The 25,204-nt window shown below is 44.5% G+C and overlaps 1 protein-coding gene across 1 annotated transcript in view; it reads left to right on the forward strand.

The window, feature by feature from the left end:
- JAZF1 (JAZF zinc finger 1) overlaps positions 1-25,204 on the forward strand; it is a 318,390-nt gene that overhangs the window by 208,293 nt on the left and 84,893 nt on the right. The window lies entirely within an intron of this gene.

The raw sequence follows: 25,204 nt of genomic DNA on the forward strand, positions 1-25,204 counted from the left end.
AGGGGCAGTGCTGTGAGGATTTGAATACAGTTCACTTACCCAGGAGAGAACCAAGGGAGGTTCTTGTGCCAGAGCAACACAGGCCTTTATTGCCAGGGAGGGAAGGAGGGGGAAATGCAGACTTGGGGCAGAACAGAACTGCATCAGTAGCACACGCTCTAATTTTTGTATTAAAACTCAAAAGCATGACTGGTTGTTACTCACAGGCAACCTTGATTCCATGGGCTCTCAAATGAATAGACTCTTACTTCAGCTATAGCTCTTTAACAGACTTTACTGCCCCTCGGCTTCCTGGTCCTTAAGTGGTTGAATTTACAATTTGCTGGTATTCATCTCATACCCACTGGACCTGTGTCGTGGAGGCAGGTGTCCACAATAGCTATCTATGCCTGAGCTTCACCAAGGTGGGGAAATGGGTCAAGTTTGGCAGGACTGAATTTTCATCCAATGTCCTTTCTGGCCATTGTATGACTTTCCTGGTGCTTTCTGAACGTAAGCCCTGTCATCCTTCCTCACAGAGTCTTCTCAGTAGCTTTTGAGAGTCACGGAGGAGGGGAAAAACTGAGGGCAATAAAGGGCAATAAATGGCAATTCCAAGTGGAGGGGGCATTAGATAGGGAGTAATAGTGAGCTCTTCATGAGGTTAAAGGGCACTGACTTATCATGGCTAATACATTAGCATCCCTGATAGCATTCCAATGTTGAAATATATTTTCAATACTTGAGTCATAACCCAAAGAGCTTGATCTCATCAATAGGGATCTATGGACATGTGGCAGAACCAAAGAGAGAAGTAACTGAGTTGAGGACCCCTTGTTTTAGAGAACTACTGGTAGTTGGTCACTCGCTCTTATGGGAACATGGAGGGTAAATGGTACTGTATATGCAAATTAGATAGGCCTCGTGTTAGCTCATAGGTCACCTTCTGCTCTATACGTCTTTATTGGAAGTTCTGATCTTTGTGCAAAACCTTTAGGGTTTCTGCCCCCAACTCAAGGACTTCCTTGGCCTCCTCACCTTGCTTCATCCTCACTGCACCCACCCACCCCATCAAAACACAAGTTCATCTGCGTATTAGCGCTGGAGTGCTCTGTTAATTCAGTAAATGAAGTCAGCGTGTCCCAAAGGGAGTTCTTCAGAACACACAGGTCATGAGATGCTCTTCAGAAGGATTCCATGGTCAACTAAGTTTAGAAAGTGCTGTTTGTCATAGGTATCTAGTCATGATGCAGATTTTAAAGATTCACAATACAAATCAAACTGCTGAGAACTTCTTCCTTTTACTGAAGATAGCTGCTTAGCCTTGCTTGCTTAGCCTAAGCGTTCCCCCATTTGCTTGACTGTAGAACCCTTTAGGAAGTGCTTCCATTAAGTCAAGGTCATGCCTAATTGTGGCCTCATATATTATTGCAGCTGACATTTTTTGTGTGTAAAAACACACCTTTCAGTGACACCCTCCCCATCAGTTGTAAAATAAAAAATGTAGTCAGGTCGCTGAGCGGGTGTGGGATTGTGGCGAGAGGGCGGAGAAGGAAGCCTGTCTCCGTGAGTCCTCAGCAGTTGCACCCAATTTCACAAAACAGCAATTTGTTCTTGACCCACGGAAAGCCTGAAACTCGAAGAATCTGAGTCAACTTCTTGTTCTTTTTTAGAAGCCAGGAAACTTACAAGGCTTTGGGGAGGTGATGTCCATCAGGAGAACACTCTCAAAGCTAATTAAAAGTCCTTGAGTACTGCAAGTGTTTCAGGGAAACAAATCATCTCGGCCTGATTGGAAAGGTCTCTGTCAAAAGCAGCCAAGGGCATTAACTTAGCGCCGTTATAAATGAAATGATATAAATTACACTTCTTTTTCTGAAAACACACTGAATTCAGGGAATGCATGTTGGCTTGGTTTTCATGAGTTACAAAGGCTGTGTGTCGCGTATTACCACTTTTTTCTATTACTTCACAAATCTGGCAGAAACCCACGCCGAATATGTAGAGGACTAATGTATATTTAAAGAAGTATAATCTAGGCCAAACCGCAGGAATTTATTGGCCGGGTTCCTTAATTGTCATGGAGTTTGAAGTCCATTAAAAGAGTCCTGTTGGAGCCTGGAGAATCAAGTGTGGTGCCCAGAGAGGGGCTTGTCCACAGGCTGGAGCGTGGACCTTGGCTTGCATACGTTTGACTTTCACGATCATCGCTTTCATACCTATCACAGGTCCCCGAAGCCACCTTTCTTGCTGAATTTGGCTGGTTAGTCATGATAGTGAAAAATCGCCAGAGTTCAAGACTAGACTGCTTCTTTTGTGGGCGGAGGAGAGGACTGATACTGCTGGTGGAGAAAGAGGTCCCACAAAAGCCATCACTCGAAGCTAGTGTTCCCAGACTCAGTGGTTCCATAGCTGGCATCCCTCTGCAGGCGGTGACAGGCACTGAACTTTGAGGGCCATCCTTGTCCACGCTGCACCATCACTGGGACCTCACCCGCTGCAACTGGGCTAGGCAGAGCGGTTGGGGAGGAAATTAAAGTGAAGGGAAACAGGGAAAGGAAAACACTGTGGCACATATGAGCTGATGTGTTCCCTACAGGAGCTGTAGTGGGCGGGGTCCCTGAGTTGTGCTGCCTGACATAGAGGGGCATGAGCTGTCTGTCAGGAGCCTCTGGGGTGTCTGCAGTGAGATATGGGAAGCCTCCTCTTTGCTGGTGCTGGACAGGCTGCCTGGGAGGGGCCTGCTGAGGGGTGAGCGTGCAACTGTGGGGAGAGGCCTGGCCGGACACCAGGGTGGGACAGGGGTGGGAGGTCCATGAGTCACCAGTCACAGCGTCCAGCACGGTTTCCACCCATGCTGGAGCGATGATCATACTACCGCCGTGGCTTCCCTAATGAGCCTTCCAGTGAGAAGCTGACTGTGTTGTGATTGTATAGGATGAACAGTCCATCTTTCCCTCAGGGCACTGGAGAAGCGCTTGTCACCTTCTCACAGAGCCGTCCTGGAACTGAAAACGGACATGCTTTTTACAGATCTTTGGTATGATATGTAAAGGGGGTTAAACATCAATTTCAGTCTGTTTTCCAGCTGTTCAGGCTAAATTCATCTTTTTTATACTTCCTCAGCTGCCCATCAAAATATTAGGTTGGCCAAAAAGTTGGTTTTGTTTTTTCCATATGATGGCTCTAGCAACGCTTACTTATCTTTAACTTGATTTGAAACAATTTTGTTAAATTTATTTTGACAGCTGCCATATCAGCGTGCATTAAATAAAAATTTATCAAAATTGGTGAATTATTGTGTGGCCATTTTAATATTGAAGATGGAAGAAAATTTGCAAGATTTTGGGCATATTATGCTTTATTATTTCAAGAAAGGTAAAAACGCAACTGAAGTGCAAAAAAAGATTTGGGGAAAGAAGGGGAAGGGTTTATTAGTCAAGGAACTAGAATAAATGACCCGTGGACATGGACGACAGGGTGGGGATTGACTGTGGGACAGGGGATGGGGTGGGCGGGGCAGGGGAGAGCAATGGAAAGATGGGACAACTGTAAGAGAACAACAATAAATTAATAAAAAATAAATCATATTTTTGCAGTGTATGGAAAGGGGCTATGACTAATCGAATGTGTCAACCGTAGTTTGTGAAGTTTCTTGGTACTATTGACATTTTGGCCAAATAATTCTTTGCTGTGGGGCTGCCTTATGCATTGGAAGATGTTTAGCAGATTCCCTGGCCCCTACCCCCTGCTAGTCAGTAGTGAGAGACAGCCAACATATTCAAAATATCCACATCAATCAAGTTATTGGTGAAAATGAAAAATGTATCTTTTGCCCTGGCTGGTGTGGCTCATTGGATTGAGCGCCGGCCTGCAAACCTAGAGGTCGTTGGTTCGATTCCCAATCAGGGCACATGTCTGGGTTGCTGGCCAGGTCCTCAGTTGGGGGACGAGCGAGAGACAAGGCAGCCAGTCCATATATCCCTCACACATTGATGGTTCTCTCCCTGTCTTTCTCCCTCCCTTCCCTCATCTCTAAAAGTAAATAAATAAAATCTTAAAAAAAGAAAAAAAGGAAGAAAAAGGAATCTTATATGGAAAATGCAAAATGGACTTTTTGGCCAACCCAGTGCCTCATCAGAGCTCTGTGGAGAGATTCTGAGGACCTGGACCTTTCTGATTAAGTCAATTCTGAGGTGAGGCGCCCAGGCCAAACCACAGGGCCCTGCGGAAGCCGCTCCCTCCCCTCTCACCCTTTCAAAGCTGAGCTTGCAGTAACTCGGGCACTTAGCCAAGTGCAGTGTCAAAGGGCTGGGTTTGTCATTAGCCTTGGTGACTAATACAGCACATTTTCAGTTCTGCATGAAGTTTGTAAATCCTTTTTATACACATACATTTTAAAATCAAAAGTTACCTTTTCAAGGGATGCCAGATTTGGGTTTGGACAGCTTTTACCTCTTGGCTGTAGTTAACAAAAACCCACACCTTAAAATGTTGTTCGAGCTTAAAATTTATCCACCTACATGTAGGATTAGAGAGGCCCGAAAAATTATCCGTTGGTGCCGAATATCTTTGGGACATGGCACAACATAGCTTTATATGACTTAACTTTTCAGCTTGTGGTCTGCCAGCTGGAAAAACTTGAGTTTGGTAGAACTTGAAGCATCATCAAATATTTGTTCCATGCTTTTAAAATAAAGTAAGTTCAGGATTGTGCTAATACTGTGTAACTAATATCCCAAGCTACTGGCCTTAGAGCGACTAGAAGAAGCTGCCCTTTATTCTCTGCGGTGAAGATGATTTTATTTTTATGAAGCTCTTTGTTGATCAGGATGTGGTCCCATTTGGTAACATTTAAGGGATCAAATAGGTAAGACTTTTTATAATGAATATTGATAGCAGGTGCCTTCAAATCCCTACCATGCTTGTACTCTCATAAGAATAAAAATATCTTAATGTGTTTTTTCCTGAACATGTTTTAAACATGTATTAAATGCATTTCTGCATCTGTGCTTATAAAGAGGAGAACACAGGGTAACACTGACATCTGATTTTAATAAAAAAGAAACATGCTTGGCGTTTAGCTCTCCCAGTGCTGTAGCTGCTTTCCCGTTCTCTTCAGTCCTTTTTCCTCGTGATTCGTCTTCCAGAGAGACAAGTCCACTCCCAGCTGAAGCTCAGCCACTTTGGGACGGTCTAAGGGATTTGACTTCTTTTCACTAGATCTGTATTTCAGCTGTTGGTTTTACTTCTGGGACCTACGGAGGAATGTAAGAGAGATCCCGTGGATTGGAATGTAATTTCATACCCATGGGCCACGTGTGCATTGTCAAAGCCTCTCACAGAACGTGTGAAAGGGCCCCCAGTTGGGACTGGTGACACAGGTGAAGCCTTGCAACCATTTCACTGGGTGTCAGGATCCATGCCAGAGCCCCCTTTTCTTTCTGGTAAACTCCCGTTGAGCCCTCAAAACCCACCTTCGAAAAGGCTTTCCTGATCTCTCCCCACACCGACAGTTAATTACCCCGTGTGCCAAGTGCTGCCTCCACCTTGTGTGAAAGCGGTCATGTTCATCTATCCAGGTCTGCATACCGGCCTTCCCTAGCCTAGGGGCTCTGTGGAGGAAGGCGCCGTTTCTTACCCATATTTATACCCTGGGATTGAACCCAAACTCATTGTGACGTTGAGGTGAGTTGTTGGTAGTGCAGCTGCACCGAGCGCCCCTCCCTCACCAGCCCCGTCGTTACCTCGTGTTTCATTCTCCGCGGATTTACTGAGAATCCCAAATATCAGAATCCTGAGTGTTCGCCAAAAGAATTAGTTCATTACATCCAGGAAAATCAAACAGCCAGGCACACAGCTTATGCTTTCACAGCTCAAATGCGTGCTTTTCCTTTGTATTTGCATACACTGCGGTAGCAAGTGCTTTAGAACCTGGTTTTTAAAAATGCGTTATTTAATAGAGACCAGTATATTTCTGGCAGGGTAATAGTACTATTCTTTTGTGTTCGCAGAGCTAATGCATCAGGGACTGTCAAGGTGAGAAGCATGAGAACACATCAAAGGGTGAGCTAGAATAGTGTTCCTAAAGGGAAGTTATCACACCTGGGTTAAAATGAAAGAGCACACTTAAATGGGGAAATGGGCTTAATAAGAACAGCTGTTTATTGAGCCCTTACTACGTGGCAGGCGCTGACCCACGCTTCCTGAGTGAGGTGGGTAAATGGAAGTGATTAAGTCCTAGTTACGTGTTTTCCTGCCATAAACAAATGGGCACAGTTGTGGAACACATACACGCATTTATATAAATACCATTTAAAAAGAAAAGGTAGTGGCCTCTTAGAGAAGAAAGGATAAACTGTCTTGTACACATGGGATGTGTCTTTTTTATGAGTGAAATTCAAATTGGTTTAGTGCATTTGTAATAGAAACTTACTGCATTAAAATGAAATTATTGTGTCCTGTATTTGGCCTTGGAGTAACGTTAATATGTGGATAGTGTGACAGCTGCTTGGTGGGGTTTCGTGCAGCACATTGGAGGCCAAGAGTGGGATTAAATGTCTAGCTCATAGCACATAGTGAGTATTCGGTAGGACAATGTAAATTTAGGTTTTGTTAATTAAGTCTGTTTCAAAGTTAGAACAACTTAATACCAGTGCAATGTTTGAGCTAGTGTTCAGCTACTATAGGGTGATGATTATTGGGGCCATTATCATAAAAAGCCTTTTTTTTTTCTTTTTTTTTTTCACTAAAATGTGTGCCTACCTAGACTTAAAGATCCCATGAGCATGATAGTGGCCATTTATGGGTCGTTTTCCAGAGACGTGTTTACAATCACACTAGATCAGGTCACTAGACAATCCCAGCCCATCTTGGGAAGGATGGAGTTCCAAGGAGATGGCTCTAAACATGCCTAAGGACACTGGACCATCTTGAAAATGAAGCAGCTTTGTGTACTTAGGCCTTCAAATGATTCCCTGACAACTGTCTAGTGTGGCGACTGGGTGTCCCGCTAGGATTTCAGACGGTGTAGACTCAACAACTCTGCAAAGAAAAAGGGAAATCTTGCACTCTCAGATCTGGCTGACCACTTCTTTAGTGTATTACAGATGTATTACAGATGACAAAATGTCTGGTGTGTGTCCTCTCATTTGTTATGCTCATGACAGTGCGACAGAGGCTCAAACCTTGAAAATGTTAACGGATGTATGTGAAACTCAAATGGACACCCATGTTTCACAAAGGGCAGTGGAGTGGGGTGAGGCTGTGTCCACGGTATGGTAAAGAGCAGGGAAATCTCTATTGTAGGCTTTGCTCTGCAGTAAAGGGGTGGGAATCTGGTGGTCAGGAATCTTGGGAAGCTTCTAAATTGGAATTAAGAAACAACAGAGAGATAGTTTTACCTGGATCTGAAAGAGAAAATTGAGGCTCCTGACATATATCCTGCAAAGCTGGCTGAGCCAGAAGGTGGAGCTTCTTCAAGACTGGCGTTGGCTAGGAGGTAGAATTTTAACTGACCACAAGAGCCCATTTTATGGGTCGGGACCCACGTGGCAAAGGTGGGCATCACATCGTGAGCATGGCAGCATTTCTTTGCATGTAATTTGGGTGCTGGACTACACATGCATTCTGAAAGCTGGCAGTGTGGGCACCTCAGCTACTGAAGAGGAAAGGAAAAATACTGCTCTGACAGGTGGGCATGACTATAGAAAGGGTCATGGAAGCCAAATGGTGCCCGGGGATCAGCCAGATCACCCAGAATACTTCTGTTGAGAATTGCCTTTTGTCAAAAAACTCTTATCTCCCCAACTCTCTTCTTTCTCCCCAACTTTCCCTGGCCTCCCCAAATCCTGATATGGAGGAATATTATTCTGAAGAATTTATCTGACGGAATTAAAGGATTCTGGGGGGAGGGGACGTAAAGCAAAAGCAATTATCTAGACAATAGTGCAAAGGATGTAACTGATAGAGCAGCTTTTCTGGGATATGTATGCAGCTGATAAATAACAAGGGCCTCTTGAAGGCAGCGTTTTACTTAGCCTTGTACATTTGTGGGTGCACATTTTAGCGTTTGTCATAGCCTCTTGGGTATTCAGAAATTGGGGATCATCTAAGGCAGATAGTAGTTAATGACATTAGTCGCCAGGTTTTCTAACCGCTGGCATGGGGCAGAACCCACACACACAACGTGCTTTGAGTATAGGTGAGAAAGCTTCAAAAATAGAGCTCCAAAACTCACCTGCTACCTTCACGTGTGATGGTTTAAATCCGGGAGTCTTCATCCTTTTTAAATCACCAAAAAGAAGGGCTACAGCTCACAGGAAGGACTCTGGCTTGGTTGCTATCAGTGTTGTGAGAATCGCTGAATAACACAGAGCTGGGGTCCTCCATATTTTGAAAGTTGTAGAACTCTCTCTCTAAGCCCTTGTAGGTTATCGGCATAAACAGACCATCGCTGCATTCCTGTTTATTACACCTTGGCCATAAATGCTCTCACATACCTGGAGTTATCTTCAGATATGGGGCTGTTGAGATTATTCCATTCCCTTGAAAAATCAAGGGTGTATAAGTGCTAAGTCATCACTGAGGCCGCAATTAGAGGTTATTATTAAAGTTCCTATTTGGGTTCTTTTTCCATAAGCATTGTGGTGTAGTGGGGAGAATTCATGTAGAAAAGAAAATAATGTTCATGTGGACCAGGCTTGTGTGATCAGATGAGACTCATGTGAGGGCAAAATAAAACAGCTGCCTCCTGTATAAATGTTACCAAATGCCAGCCTGTAGTTTTCTTTTGCCCACCCTGTGGTGATACGCCCTGGCGTGAAGCACTAAGTAGAATGCTCAGAACTGAGCACAGATGTAAACACCCCTGGGTCTTCTACATTTCCCAGTAAAGAGTCTCTTGCTTTGCCTGGGCTCCCTCAGTTGCAGACTGCCTACGGTGAGCTTCCTGTGCCCTACCAGCTGAGCAGCACGAACTGCCCTTGCTAGCATGTCGGCCTCTGCGCCTTTGCCCCAACACCCTCTCAGGCTTTGAGGTGTCCGTGGCAGCCTCTGCTACAAGTTGACCAAAGATGTAGGGATGATGACGCCAGCCCTGGGGGGGATGGAGGCCAGGTTGGCTGGCCGAGGTGCCCAGCTGTTAGTCATCAGTCTCGGAGTCTGCAGCCAGCCCCGGGCAGCGCTGGTGGCGGGTACTGGGAGCAGCCAGGTGGGAATCGGTGGGCAGAGGCCTAATAAATTTTCATCAAGCATTCCAAGGCTTTGATCCACGGTGAGGAGCGGATGGTGATGGCAATTTATTACCATATGTCACCAGTGATGTAAATAACCAAATAGAAGAAGAGGAGAGAAAAAAAGTAAATTTGCTACGTTTCAAATTTTATAGTTGGTTGGTTTACAGATCATCATAGATCAAAGAGAAAAAATTAAGGAGTATGGACTTGACTAAATTATGTGAAATTTCAAGAAATAAATGTTATATTAAAGCAGATCCATTTGAAAGAAGTAGATGCTCTTGTGAGCCACAAATACCAAACACAACAAACAGAATTACTGAGTGGTAGATTCCTGGTAAGCTAATTGTTCCGATTATATCATTCTTTATGGACGGCTACTATTATGTAGTGATTACAAATCCATTAGAGAAAGAGTACATCCAGGGATGAAATGAAATTGAACTGTCAGCAGAAAGCAAAATACACAAGACAGTTATTTTAATCCTGGAAGCACTTGAATGCATTTAAAACTATTTTGCAAACATGACATTATGAGCATCCTCAAGCCATAGCGATTAAATAATCTACCCTACTAGCAAGCAACGAATGTAGAGACTCTGAAGATAATCAAAATGCAAAATGTCACATGCTTTACTAGGTAAAATGATACATGTAACAGACATAAGCCTTTTATTTTCACCAGAGAGAGGGAAAACACTTTGTTTCATGACTCCACTCTACAGTGATCTAAATCTTAACCAGGTTTTCCTGAAAGCAAAATATACAGGACCATTTCTGATTAAATGCAGCGGGCATAGATAGCATGGCTACTCAGGACATTTTGAATTTGTTTTTCCCCTTAGGGCAGTGGCATTGGTTGGTAGCACAAATTTGCGAATTAAAGTGACATGCAGTCCTCCCAGATTGGAGTAATGAATAGACCAACAGATCAGTAAGCATATAGATGCACCTCAAGGACTGACACGTAGCCAAAACCTTTCTTCGCCTTTTAGGTTCACGATTCTACTTAGGCGAAATCTCTGTGTGTAAATATCTGTTTGTGATTGAGGTTAAATAGCAACAACACTCAAGACACCCTTGGAGCCACTTAGTGGCCTGTTGTGGCTCCCGCGTATGGCCAGCCTTTCCTCAGTCACCTGGGGCCACCTTTAAGGCACAAGAGCCCTGGCTCCAACTCTAGAAAATCTGGTCCAGAAGGGAGGGTGTGCAGCTCAGGTGTCTGCTTTGTCATCTTCACAGCTGGCTTTTGGAAGTCACTCCCAACCCCATGAGCACTGAGGGCTCCACGTTCTCAAGGAGACGGAGTTGGTTATTGGGGGAACCACGGAGACGCTTCGACTCTTTGTCCAGTAACTTTCAAGTAAAACAGGCTGCTTTATCCCCAGTCCCTGTCACTGGTGCTAAATGGGAAGCAGTACAAGGTCCCCAACTGCCTTTAGTTTGGCATATTAATTACATTGTCTTTAGATTAAGTCTTCAGAATTATTTATTTCTATGTGGTGTGTATGGTAACTAGAATATTTCATTTCCCTTGTAGACTAAGTAACTAAATCTACTGTGGGTTTAGACCGATTTCCTGGTTACCCAAGTAGAATGAGCACTTCACCCGTGAGATTTGGGAAGGGAGCTATTGATGCTCTGAGGACTGTGCCAGGTTCCTAGTTCACACATAAACTCTGAGAAATGTGTTACTTTTGAGAACGGTCTCTTAGTTCCAGCCAATGCTTCTCAAACTCAAACTACGTTCAGATCACATAGGCCTGGGGTGGAGTCCAAGAGTCTCCATGTGACAAGTTCCCAGGCTCTGCTTTTGCAGCTGAGAAGCCCTGGCAAGGACACCGTGATGAACCAGGCCCTGATGTGTGTTCATTACTGCTCTGAAGGGAAGCCATTAAATGACAGGTGTTACCAGACCTGGTCCAGGAAGCAGGGGTGACTTTCAGGGAGGAGGAGGGGAAACTGCTGAGAAGACCTGACTTGTCAGGGACCTGCGAGCCCGGGAGCCTTGGGACGAAGGGGCGAGCACAGGGCTCTGCAGGTCTACCCGGCGGTCAGAGCGGGAGAGGCCACACAGTGGGGATGAGCAAGAGAGATCATCACTGTCTAGAAGGTTTGTGCGGGGCATGGCTCACCCGCTGGGCTTCCCTGGGGGGTTGCTGCACTAGCGCTGGCTTAATTTTGTATAAAGCCAGGACCCACGCCCTTGATTCTGTTTGAAATAATATCTTCTTGTTTTACCTGGTTTTTCTAACTGGGAGCCCAACAGCTGAACGTTTAAATTCTGGCCCTGGAAGATTTTTAAAAAGCTTTTGTTTACCCCCAATTCACTGCCCTAGAAGTACCAGAGTGGATTCTCCAACACTTCCCCAAAGATTGGAGATGGGGGCGCCGCCTTCCCGTAGGTCTTGTGATAACTCTGAGATGACAGTGCATTGTGGGAGGTATAAAAGGTTACTTCTTGAAATGCAGAGTGTATTAACAGTCATATCATAGCTGAGGGCAGGGTTCCAAAAAGGATGTGCTTTGGAGAACTAGAAATTAGGCAGGGGGGGTTTCCTGCAGCGCCAAATGACCCAGAATCTTTCTCTGCCCCATTGGAAGGACAGTGAAGCCCCAAAATAGAAACAAAGCAGCCTGGGGCTGGCTTCACTCAGTGCAGAGCGCTGACTGCTGACATGTGTTTTCACGGATATGGTTGCTAATGGAAACAGCTCCAGGCAACTGACAGCTCCCGAGGTTCTCGTGTGACCCCTGCACAGTTTTTGGAAGAACGTGACTTTACCAAAAACAATAAATGAAATCCTGCGTCCATATGTTTCAGGCAAGTTCAAGGAACTATTTTGTTGGCCTGAGACCAGGACTGGGAAATAAATAGCAGGCATGATTAATTTTTAAGATGTGGTCAACATCATAATATGAAAAAATTGATAATAGCTGCTCAAATCTGGCATCCACACACAAAACAAATTAGAGTTCACCATTTAAGTCACAGTTTGTATTTCAGATTACTTAATTTTTCAGTAGAAATGTGACGACAGGCATATTCTTTGTCATAGCCAGGCAAATGGCAAATGGTTGGATACCCAGAAAAATGATAGGTCTGCAGGCAAGAAAAGGCCTGTTAAAATGAATACACGGTTCACTCAGCCTTTGAGCCACACTTTCTGTGGTCCTGGGCTCATGCACAGCACAGCTTGAAATACTGAGGACACAAGTGCGACTGTCCTAGCACGCCGGGTACATGTATTGCGTCCCCTGTTACTAAAGAGTTGGAAAGATTTAGTTCCCCCTGTAGCATTCAGAGAGAGTTAAATGGTGTCAGGCCATTAGGCTCTACCCAGTGGGGCAATAATTTTCACACAAGACTTGTCTAATAGAGGATGTGTTTCCATAGTTCCTGCAAAACCTTCCGTGGAATTGCAATGGCTGTTTAAGGACCCGCCCAGGAGGGAAGTGGTACACAGCCATTTCCACGTCAGCGTGGCATGGTGTCATAGGAATCGAAGGAAGTGTGAAAGTCAGGAGACAGCCTTAAACCCACAGGGTTTGGGTCCCAACTGCAGCCTGCGTTTACCTCGACAGGAAATGTCAGAAGGTTCAGGGCCGCCAGGCACCTCTGTGGAATGCGTCATGTTTCAGCTCCTACCCTAGATAAAGTACTTACGTACCTCACCCCGAATGACAGTTTGCAGCACTCCCCAAAGAAAACGTAGGTGCCCTTGCTTTATGGGGAAACAGCGAGGGCTCGTTGGGGGGTTGGGGCGGTGCCTGACCTCACCTCTGGAGAGAAAATGAGCCCACCCAGTGTTTATGAAACACTTGAGTTACACCCTCGTGGCACCAGCTTGGCATCAGATCGAGGGGAAAGATTTGCTTCCTGATTTGAGATCATATGTGCAGGAAGTCATAATGAAGTAGGCCGAGCTGTTGGGGGAGGGGGCCCGGGACTTCAGAAGGAGCCGGGCGTGGTCCTGCCTTCCGTCTCCCCTCGCATCTCCCCGCATCTGTTGCCCCGGCACCCGCATCTGGGCCTCGTTAGCCGCCCAGCCACGCGGCGTCTGGCTCGGCAGCGGAGGCACCTACACCGCTAACCCCTCCCCTGCGTTGTTCCGTCGCGGGGAGTCCGCGCTGCCAGCCAGCCAGCCATCGGGGCACACGCCGTGGGGTCGTCACCGGGCAGGAGGGGTTCTCCGTCCTTTCCACACAGACCTCACCGTCCAGACGGAGGAAACGCGCAAGACCGCGTCCTCCTAACCTGGAAGATTTCAGAACCGTTTTTGAGGAGGCTGCTTCCGGCGGCGCTGGGAACCCCTGCACAGCTCTGCGTTCCTGTCAGGTCGCTGGAGGAAGGTGGGCCGGTGTGGCCAGCGGTGGCGATGTGGCAGGCTCCGGCAGCGATGGCGTTGCCACTTGAGAAAGCAGGGCTTCATGGAATAAAAGCCAGGGGACAGGAGGTTTGTGACCCCCAAATTACCACCTGTGGTTGAAAACACTTGGGGTCATGTGACAAAATAGTAGCCCCCCTTCCTTCACTCCCCAGCGCCCCTCGTCCCCATGGAAAGACTCAGGCTTTTCTCAGACCTGGTCCCTGCCCTGCTACTTTGTGGTTTGTCACAGCAAAAAGCCCAAAAGGCACATATTATTTACTGTTCCTTATAATTAAAATGCCACATAACAGTGTAGTGTGACATTCTCAGGCCATGGTCTGCCTCTCCTCTCCTTTCTACTGAAAGCATTTGTTGTAAAACATATCAGGAGGGATCCCTCCTATTTTAGAAGGGAGGGCTTCAACTCTCAGCTCAGGGCTGGGGACTGAAACCTACTAGCTGTGGGATGTTGGGCAAGTCATTTCACCTCTCTTAACCTGTCTGCTGGTCTCCAAAGGGAGGACGAGAAGAGGGTTATTGTTGGATTAAATGAAGCAAAGCACTCCCCACGGTGCCCGGCCCAGAATAAATGCTCAGTTCAATCAATGCTCCTTTTTGACTATTACCAAGGAAGGTTGCAAAGTGTGTGCTTTGGATAAGCTTTGGGAAGAGCCTCCTCTTTGGTTTTGAGTAGTTGAAGGCATACATCAGTCGGGGGCTGTGCTCAATGCTCTGCGGGGTGGCTTTCAGCTCAGCTGTTCTCTTGAGCTCTGACTATGGTGACAGAGGAAGGTTCAGTGACAGGATATGACAGGATATGTGCAAGACACGCGGGGCACATAGCCAGAGCTTCATGAATGTTGCCTGTAGCGTTTGATACCTGTTCTGGTCCTGGCCGCAGAAGCAGGCAAGGGGGGAGAAAAATGAACAGGTATTCACCACCCCCTATGTTGAGAGCACCGTGCTGAGTGTTTTTACATTTGTTGCCTCTTAATCCTCACCCCAGGCCGCACCCCACCCCCAGTCCCCACTCCCCACTCCATCAAGTGAGGTTGGATGTTGTTGGCTCCATTTTTCAGTTGAAGTGATTTATTCTAAGTCACAGCAAGTCAGCCACAGAGCTGAAATTGAACTCAGATTTGTTCTCAGGCGCCCTGAAAATATTGCCGAATTGTGCAAGTCCATGCCTCCATGTCTCCAGGCCCCATGTTCGCAGCCTCCCTCCTGTGGGTCATGCATAAGCTGGCATAAATTTCAGAACCAGCTAATTCTTCCTGCTGGACAGGCCCTAAGTAAGATGCATCATAATTAGCTATGTCTGATTGACCTCCTGTTGTCCTAAGCTGTAGCCCCTAATTGTATGGTGGGCAGGGGGGGGCTTGCTGGGGCTAGTTTTATCATTTTGACAGCTTGCTAATAAAAGGTCACCACAGGTACAGAAGTGCTCTGATTTACATATGGCAAGTAAAAGGGCATTATGGGAAGTCAGCGTCTAAGGGAGGCCTGTGCATTTGTTTCCATTGACACCCATGCTGAGATTCCATAATTGACAAGAAATGCTATTATTAAGCAGGTCTGTTGAGGTAATTAGCACTCAGGGTTGCATTTCTAATCGGACTTGAATCAGATAATTTATCACAGCAGTAGCAAGCTGTCAGGGTCACACAATAAATACTCATTAAGGCTGAATAAAGATTAACTGCAGACTGAAAGAAAATTAGGCCAAGTAGTAACATTTGATTTTAATATTTACAGTGCTAATTTGGACTGGTATTGGCAAAAAGATCAGATCCCCAAATCGAGCTCATTTACGCAGGAAGAGGAGAGGAGATGCTATGCCGAGATGGCCTGAGTGGGAATGTTTTTAAAGCTTGAAATCCTGCTCCTAATTGATTGCCAAAAGAAATGAATTTTCAAAGGCTCATTTGGCACGGCCGCTCTTGGAGCCGTGATACCTCTGCATTAATAAGATGACAGCTCCAGAGAGATTGCGCCCCTGAAAGGCGTGCCCAATTTGTTAACATTAGTCAGATACTGTACTTTTAATTTCATGCAACGCTCTTGTCTCTGGTCCATACACAGGCAGTTTATGGCACTTCAAGTTAATTAGAAACACCTACCATTAAAATCACGCAACATCTTTAAAGGAAAAAGGAAGTCATTTCAGCCCACTATTTACCAGGCCAACACATTTATGTTCTTGCTGATAATTTACAGTACACTAAAGATAGGGAACCAAATGAGAACATTAGTATTTATGAATACAGTAAATTTTGTTGACAAAACCAGTGGAAAAGGTCAGATACAGAATCCACAGCGAATGTGCAGTTTGTTTATCGAAGTGAGAGGCTTGGGGTTTAATAGAAAATTAATTTCAGAAGCTGCTGCACGGGTGTAAAACCCGTCTGAAGACCCAAGACCATGTGGCCTCTGCTGGATCTCACCCCACCCAGGAACCAGCATTCAGTGACTGGTGTGGACCATCGACCGGGTCTGGTCATGGTCGTCACCCTGGAGGGACTTCAGCCACATCCCGGCCACCATCAGAGCTTTTGTTAAAAGCTTCCTTGTGCTGTGTGGTCGTTCTCTATACAAAATGTCGGTGGGCCCTCTAGGCAGTGAGGGCTTGTGTGCTGTGCCCGGAAATGCAGTGAATTAGGCTGAGGGAGGGAATCTGAGGTGGGCCTAGGTCACCGGAAGGGCACATAAGGTAGTGACAGGCCCAGCAAAGGGTTTCTGAGATGCCCCTGAGGTCTGGAGCAGTGTGGGGGGAGGGGGGACAGGTCCTCAGAGGAGGCAGAGGAGAGGTGCAAGCTGGGAAGGCTTTGGGTAGCCGCAGCAGAAAGGTGTTGCCTTTTTCACCAGCCTTTACAAGGAACATAACCAAAAATAAACACTGGAGAGGACTTTGTGTTCTGGGGTTCATTTCAAATGGCACACAAAAGGGACGCAGTCAGAACTGGTACAGTGTTCTGTGACAGGCAGGTAAGAGGAGGACAGGAGGACTCGGTCTTTCTCCCCCCACCCCACCCCCGCCCCCCCGACACTGGGAGCTGCTCGCTGCCCTCGCACTGTGGGTCCCGATGCACCCTGCAGTCCCACCCACTGCCTGCCTTGGTCCTCAGAACCGTCTTCATGGACCCCGCCTGGTGGCCACAGAAGACGCTTCAGCCTTGGTTTAAAAGAGATGGGGTGAATTACAGGCAGAAAGGAAAACAGCCCCCAGTTCCGATGTATTCATCTCAGTAATAGTGTGTATCAGTCCTCACGATGAATTCCTAATAACCAAATAGCTCCCCAGGGACGGAAACCGATCTGAGTCCTCACCAAGGTTCTCGTGAAGCTGGGAGACAGACCAATAAGTAACTGTAAACCTAGGCTCCTGTGGCGCTGCCGAGTGTAAGAAGATCAACATGGTGGCGTTGCTGCTGGCACGGGGGCGTTAGCCTGTGGCCCCCCACACAGGAGCAGCTCATTTCTAAAAGGCCACCTTTAGCCCTTTGCCTGAACTTGCTCGGTACTGAAATGGCCATTAAGAGGACTGTGGAAGGAGAAAGAAAGGCTGAGGTTAACTGGCTGGGAGAACAGGGCACAGGGCCGCCTCCTACAGGGACGTGCAGCCCGTCCCCTTCCCTCCAGAATCAGGGCCCTCTAAGTCTGGCTGGGGGCCACCCCAGCTTTCCCCCTTCTCACTGCTGTCACCATGGCTCTCGGTCCCTCCCCAACCCCAAGTTATTGTTTCCACCTCTTTCGGCTCAACTCTCCTTCGGCTCATCTTTGCAAAGCTGTGAGCTGATAACGAAAGAGTTTTCTTCTTCCTAGGAATCTCAGCTTTTTATTTTTTTTAAAGCAGCGAATTCCTGATAACCAAACAGCTCCCCAGGCCCCCACATAATGAATCTCTAACTGTAGCATTTTGTTAGTGTATTTTGGAGCGGAAAGGTCTGCTCTGTGCTCCTCAAACCACATGGCACGGCCAGCTGCTACTTGGCTCTGCAACACTAGGGGTGTTTAGAGACATGGCCCAAGCGTCTGGTTTTTTAGCTAAACAGGGAGGTGAAAGAGGCTGAGTGCCATGTGGAAACAAGAGTGAGAAGCACTCCCCGTGTAGGGGCAGAAGTTGGTTTTTCAGCTCTTTAAAAAAGAATCATTAAAAGCAACCACACAACTATTAACAATAATGGCTACTATTTATTGAGTCCTTATTGCCAGGTACCGTTCAAAGCGCGTTGCTTCTTATTAATCCTTTTAATCCTCGCATCTGCAGTGTCCCCATTTCACAGATGAGGAAACTGAGGCACAAAGATAATAAGTTTGTTTCAGGGAAGAGTCAATGTTGAAAAGTTAAGAACAAAACCAGCCATACTCCTATGTACAGTGTCCCCCAACTCCCTAAAGAGAAAAAGACAGAAATCAGCAGAATTCACTTGAGGATGCATACAGCCTTTCGTTCCAATGGATAAAAATGAAACTTGGAAGAACCTTTCTTAAATGCTTAGAGACTGGGTTAGACCAGGAATTTGGTAAGAAATTGGCTGCGAAAATGTTGTTTGTGATAGAAACTGAAAATAACCAGAATGCTCTTCAGTTTGAGATTGGTTCAATAAGTTGAGTGCATCCATTCTATTTCATACCGTGAGGTGGGGCCCCTTATACTAACATAAAAAGATGTCCAAGATGTATCGCTAAGTTTAAAAAGAAAAAGGAAGCAATTTGCAAAGTGATATGATCTTCTACATATAGATTTTTAAAGTTGGCGAAGAAAATGCACAGAAAAATGCAATCTGGAGTATTTCCCAGCAACCGACAGTGTGGTTGGGGCGGGACTGTTAAGAACTTCCCCTTTTTTACGTTATAAATAAGTCTATACTGTTTGAATGTTTATAGTAAGATACGTTGCTTTTGAATTCCAAAGGAGCAAAAGAGATAAAAACAAGTTTTAATAGACAGCCCTGTTCAGTCAGGTATGAGGTTTCCTAATGGGGATATAAAGCTTTTTCATAGCATATTGATTCTATTGTTATATATCCATAAAAACAAGAGGGAACACAGATTTTCTTCTTATTTGTAAGCAATAAACCTATTCAACTGATTTTTGAGGGTTTTCAAGGCAGTAATTTATTTTCCAATTAGTACAACGCCTTTGGAAGAGAAGGATCATACTTTGTTTACCTCTGAGCAAACCACAGTAAGAGCACGTCATGGAAGCTGCTGCCTTTATTGAGTAACTACTATGCGCCTCATGTAATCCTCACGACAGCCCAATGTTATACTGGTCCCATTCTCAGTTAAAGAAAGGAGGCCGAGCTCGGCTAAGCAGTGCGCACAGAGCTAGTAAGTGGTAAAGTGGGGTTTCAAACCTTGTCCTTAAGGTCCTCTTCTGGAGTCCTTCTAACCATGAAGCTGAACTGCTTCCCCGTGGAGTAAATGGCTTGTGTACAAGAGCTTTCTTGCTAATGTCCAAATCTTTGGGTCTCTAAGATGTATACCCTGAAAGTAAGGTTGGCAAGGCTTCAACAACTCTAGCTGACAGCAAGCAATATAAATGCATGAAGACAACCGAACAGTGTTGGCAAAGCTTCCCGTGAAGATTTAGGAATGAGTGAAATGCTTGTCCGGGAAAACAAATAGAGCAAAACTAAACGTTAGAACAGGAAAGCCTGGGCACCTATTTAACTTGCTGCATAATGGGATCCTTAAACTTGGAGTTACCAAGCATGACGTGATTTCAAATATTTGGCTATGATTAAAGCAGGAAATGGTATGAAAATATGTTTAGCTAAAGCATGCAGTTCATTCTGGAGGGGATAATAAACAGGGACTCTTTGACAACAGCAAATAAATCAGAAAATGTAAACAGAAGGACGGCCTTATGAGCTGTTTTATACCGTCGGCAAGCAGGATAAGGAATCAGGACAGACGTGGGAGAGTGTTTTACTCTTTATACCACTGCCTGTTATCAGAGCCTTGGTAGAAGTAAACAGGTGGACAGAGTAGAGGTGAAAGCCTACATACTCGTTCTGGAGCACTTTGTGCCTGAGTTTGTGCATTGGATACAAACGAGTTCAGTGCACCTGCAAAGGGTATGTGCTGAGCTTACTTTGGAGGGAGTGCATAAAATGTGCAAATAAAAAATAAAGCACTGTTGAGTAGCAATAACTCAACCTTTTTACTGTAACGGTTAGACTGTGTCCACTGATAAGCTGTGTTTTCCATAATGGAAACCTTTATTCGTTGTACTCACGAGGCAAGTCGACCGATGGAAATGAGGTGTGTTGGTATAGATGCAGATGAGTAGCGGGTTGGCAAATTATTGGTCAGACTGGCAGCTGGAGGAGACATGTTGTGAAGACCACGCTAAATAATGAAATAGTTAAAATAAGCAGTGTTGTTACTTCTGGTCACCAGAGAAAGCATGTCCTCTTGGCAAGCATGTGTTTTTTCTCACTTGCTTTTCCTTCCAAACTCTGCCTAACCGCTCGTTCTTTGGGTCATCTCTCTTTTCCCTAAAGTAAAAGCAAAAAGCAAAACAAAACAAAAAAAAACCTTAGTTTTTTTAAATGACATTTGTAGGAAAAACAAATGAGGAAAGATGGCTGAGGGTTTAACGATAGTGTTCCTGCTTACAGATGATCTTGTTTTGCATGTCCCAGGGAGGTCATGTGGAAAGAGCATGTTCCCGTGTGCATGGAACCAGGGCGGGGCCAAGCGAGCAAGGCTCTGGGAGTGGCAGCTCCTTAAACATTGTGCCCCAGTTGCTCCTGCCACACCCGAGTCCCAGGTTCCCGTCCCACTTCTGCTGCTGGAGCCATGCGACCTCACCAAGGAGTAGCTCACTCCTCCTCTAACGTGGTCAGAGGGGCCTGAAAACTGCAGGATCACAAAGGCTATGGAAATTTTATATTTTTTATATAAATAATATCTTCCATTTTGCTAGTGAGTAGCAGTTGAAAGCTCTTCACTTGAATCTTTAACATCTTTACTGAGATATAATTTATACACCCTATGTTTCACCTACTTGAAGCATACACTTGAATGGTTTTAGTATATTCACAGAGTTGTGTGTCCATTGCCACAATCTACTTTTATCATATTTTCATCACCTTAATAGAAACCACATACACATTCATTTTCACTCTATTCCCCCACTTTCCAGCCCAGGGCAACTACTAATCTACTTTCTGTCTATAGATTTGCCTCTTCTGGACATTGCATGTAGTGTCTGGCTGCTTTCACTTAGTATAATGTTTTCAGGGTTTACCCATGTTATTAGCATGTATCAGTGTCTTGTTTTATTGCCCAATAATGTTGCATTGTATAGATATACCGTATTTTCTTTATTCATTCATGAGTTAAGGTACGTACAGTCTTATGTTGAGGATCTCCCAAACTGTTTTCCAAAGCAGCTCCACAGTTGTATACATTCCTGCCAGCAATGCATGAGGATTCCAATTTCTCTACATCCTCAGCAACATTTATGGTTGTCTGTCTTCTGATTACAGCCATCCTAGTGGGTGTGTAGTGGAATCTTGCTGAGTTTTGGATTTTCAGTTCCCTAATGACTAATTATGTTGAACATTGTTTCCTGTGCTTATGGCAATTTGTATATTTTCTTTGAAGAAATATGTCTATTTAAATCCTTTGCCCATTTTAAAAATTGAGTTATTTATCTTTTTATTATTGAGTTGTCAGAGTTCTTTATATATTCTGGATACAAGTTTCTTATCAGACACATAATTTGCAAATGTTTTCTTATTCTGTGGCTTGTCTTTTCATTTTCTTGATGGTGTCATTTTCAACAGAAAAGTTTTTTGGTTTTAATGAAGTCCAGTGATCTATTTTCTTTTGTCACCTGTTCTTTGGGTGTCATCTAAGGAGCCATCGCTACCCAAGGTCAGGAGGATTTATTCCTAAGGGTTTTATAGTTTTAGCTTTTACATTGAGGTCTGTGATCCATTTAAGTTCATTCAACTGAGTGTTGAACTTCACAGAATGATCTTTTCTGTGGATTGCATTAATTTTGCCCAATTTTTCAGACAAGCTATGAAGCCGGAGTATAACTGCTCTGGAGACTACCCCATAATGTCCCATTTGTCAAACTTCATTGGTCATAGTGGAACTTGTCCCCGGTACTGGAGGCAAAATGAAAAGTCCATACTGCTTTTTAACCTTTGTTTAGTTTCTATGGCCATGAAACGCCCTTTAGGTGGTGCTGTTGCATTTCCTCTTCTTTCTATCTTTTTGACTGAAAAGGAGAGGATTTATATTCTACTTTGGCCACCCACATTACTTACTGGAGGAAAACATCACACGAAAACAGAAAACTGAACTATTGCATGCAGGTGACAGTTACCTGATATTTCTTATCTAATTTAAACTCTTTAGGACCTTACCCAGGGCACATACTTCCCCAACTTGGTTCCTTCGAATGTGTGTGTAACTAGCAAATGAGTATGCCGAGATCTGGGAGCGCAACTGGTTAAGATCTCCATGTGGAATTAATGATGCTTCCCAGCTCTTTCAACTTTCATGTGGCTAATTAAAAAGTAACTTTCAAGTGGTTGACTTCCTAAAAGAGAAATGCATCCTTCACGTTGGCTCTTTGCAAAATGCCTCTTCTGTTAAGGAACCTGTGTACAGTTTTTACATCTCATTTCCTGGATTATCTTCCCCGTGCCAACTCACAGTATGGGACCTTAGGAAACGCTCTGCCTTTTTCTTTTCTTTTTTTTTTTTTTTAACCACTTAAAAAATTCCCAGGAAGGTTTTTTTCCACTCCAACTGCCTTCCCATTAGGTTCTGCAGCCTGCCAAGCTTGCCAGAACTCAGCAGGTAGCCCACATGGTATGTGTGTCTGTGTGAGAAAGCTCCCCTGATGTGGACAAGATGTTGGCTGTAAAATGAAGTCAACATCTTGTCCACAAGTGTGCAAAAATATAGTGTATCTGCAAGCACCGAGGCCATAAAGAATCTTTAGTTAAACATGGCTTGCTAGAAGGACTCTGTTGTCATAAACGTGACTCGGAGATCAAAACTTCTCAGAAGAAAATCTGTAGCCAGATTATGTATGTTTCTTTGTACTTTTTCCTGAACACAAAGCATCGTAATATTCGTGTCTTTTTTTTTTTTTTAGTAAACTGGAGAGACCCAAAGGACGGTTGGGGAGAGATTTTGTTGTAGATTATTTCCCGATTTAGAAGCACTTCTGCCAGTTTTCTGGAGCTTACATGTCAGTCAGTCCTTCTCAGCGTTCAGAGTATCAGTATTTTTTTAAGATTTTATTCATTTTTAGAAAGAGGGGAAGGGATGGAGAAAAAGAGAGAGCAACATTGATTTGAGAGAGAAACATCTGTTGGTAGCCTCTCCTACACACCTTGACCGGGGACCAAACCCACAACCAAGGCATGTGCCCTGAATGGGGATCGAACCTGCGACCTTTCACTTTGTGGGATGACACCCAACCAACTGAACCACACTGGTCAGGGCTCGGAGTATCATTTTGCAAAAATATCTGCTTAGTAGTTATCAGTCAGCTAATGATTATTTCATATATTCTTGCCTTCTCTGTCTGAATTCAAAACTGTTAGGCTGCATTGCGTGTCTGTTTGGACCATGGACTGAATGTTACCCCACCCTGAACTTGAGACCATTGTAATGAGCATATGATCTTCTTTGCCCTCCTTTTACCAGGAACATTTGGGGCCACAGGTAAAGACAAATCATAAGAGTGAGACCTTGAGTATGTTTCCGTAAAGAAAACAATGAAATTTCAAATTGGAAGTGTTTGAAGGGAGCATTTAATAGGGCTGTTGTGTTTACACTTGCCTTGAGTTAGATTCAGTTTTGTATGTATTACTCTCCCCGACTGGGCCATAAACTCTTCGAGGTGAGAGACTCAGATTTGTTTTAATATCTGACCTATGGGTCACCCCAGTGCCAGCCCAAGTAGGCACTCAGTTAGTGTTCGCGGAATTGAATTGAGTTCACATCTGCGGGAGCCCAAGCTGTAGCCAAGGACGGACAGGCAGGAAAAGGTTGTGATGACTTTTTTAAAAATAGTACATTATTTAGATTTGCGATGAAGTTTTTCATCATGTTCTTCTTCAATAGCTGCCTCCAACCAGTCAAAATAAGGTGAGATGTGAGAGAAAGAAGGTGGAGTTTCAAGGGATGGAGATGGTGCTTTTGACATGGTGATTATTTGGTCTCCGTTCTTCTGCGTTCCTGCTTTCTACCGAGTTAAAATGGAAGCGTGGATTTCTCTTGGCTCATACGGGCCTTGGGCTTTTTTCTGTGTCTGTAAATCCACTTACTGGCCCTGTTACCCCTAGGACTGGGAGCAGCTCTTTGTTAGCACATGAGAACAATACCAGGACCAGACCACTGACTTTGAGTATGTGAGAAGTCTTTGAAGAGCAGAGCCACAGAACACTAAACCGATCAAAAATGGCAACTTCTACTTCATGCACTTCCAATTTACAGGCAGCTCCTAACTTACCGGTGGGTTGGATTCTAAACGTCTGTTTATAAATCAGTTGGTTGGAAAATAATAACACTTTCCATAGAAACAGTGTCCTACATGGTGACCCGAGTCCCCAGTTAGCCCACAGAAGCTCATCTAACAGTAATGTAGCTGGAATTTTGAACATGTGTGATAAACAAATGAAAACAACTCCATGTTAATAAGTAAATGGGGACTTGAATATTAGTAGTTGATTGTTTATGTTGAATTTTATGGATGGTTTAAAAACATGTTAATTAGAGAAGAGAGGGAAGTAAATGGAAATGTTTGTGGAGATTTAAATAAATGCTGGGAATATTAAGGAAAGGGAAAAAAGAGAGAAATTCTGAATAATCCAACCTTGGAAGCAAGAGGAAAGGTGTAAACAAGGATATAAATCTAAACATTAAAAAAATCAGTCTCTCCCCAGAGAAGTTATCCGATCTGTGGAGAATAGGAGATGTTGCAGGGAAGTTTTTGAATCATCCCCTTGCGATTGAGTAAAGATATTTCTTCCTAAGATTTCAGAGGTGCCCACAGTGTTCATTTATTCATATCAGAATGGGTGTGGGAGTTTTTGAAGGTTTCTATGTGTGAAGAGCATAGTGTTATGAACTTAGAAAAAAAATAATTATACCAAAAGATTGGATCCTTATGGCATATCTCTTTCTTTGGTTGATACTCACTTTAAATGTTTTTACATTTGTAGGAGGAAGTGTGTCTTAATGTATTTTGGAATTAGACAGGCCCGGGTTTGAATCCCAGATCCTGTATCTCTGAGCTCACTGTCCTTTATTGGAACATAGGAATAATAATGCGGGCATCGCAGGGTTGTTAAGAGTCTCCATCCTGGTAAAATTCTCAGTGAATGAAAGCCATCGTTGCCAGGTCTTATAGATCAGGTTTGCACATCTCTGGCTCAGCATGACCATATTTATACATAATAGAAAACTTATCAGCATAATGAAGAGTAAAAAAGATTTTGATGTAGTTTAGTATCTAAACTTCAAAGCTACTGTAAAAGAAAAGAATCTGATTTCTCAGCAGCCTACCAGATCACCACAATTTAAATGGTTCTAAATTCATTTCGCTTACAGGTTTGCAGGAGAGCGAGCAAG

This window comes from Furipterus horrens, unplaced genomic scaffold, assembly GCF_987537825.1.
Source record: "Furipterus horrens unplaced genomic scaffold, mFurHor1.1.pri manual_scaffold_9, whole genome shotgun sequence".
Classification (NCBI taxonomy): Eukaryota; Metazoa; Chordata; class Mammalia; order Chiroptera; family Furipteridae; genus Furipterus; species Furipterus horrens.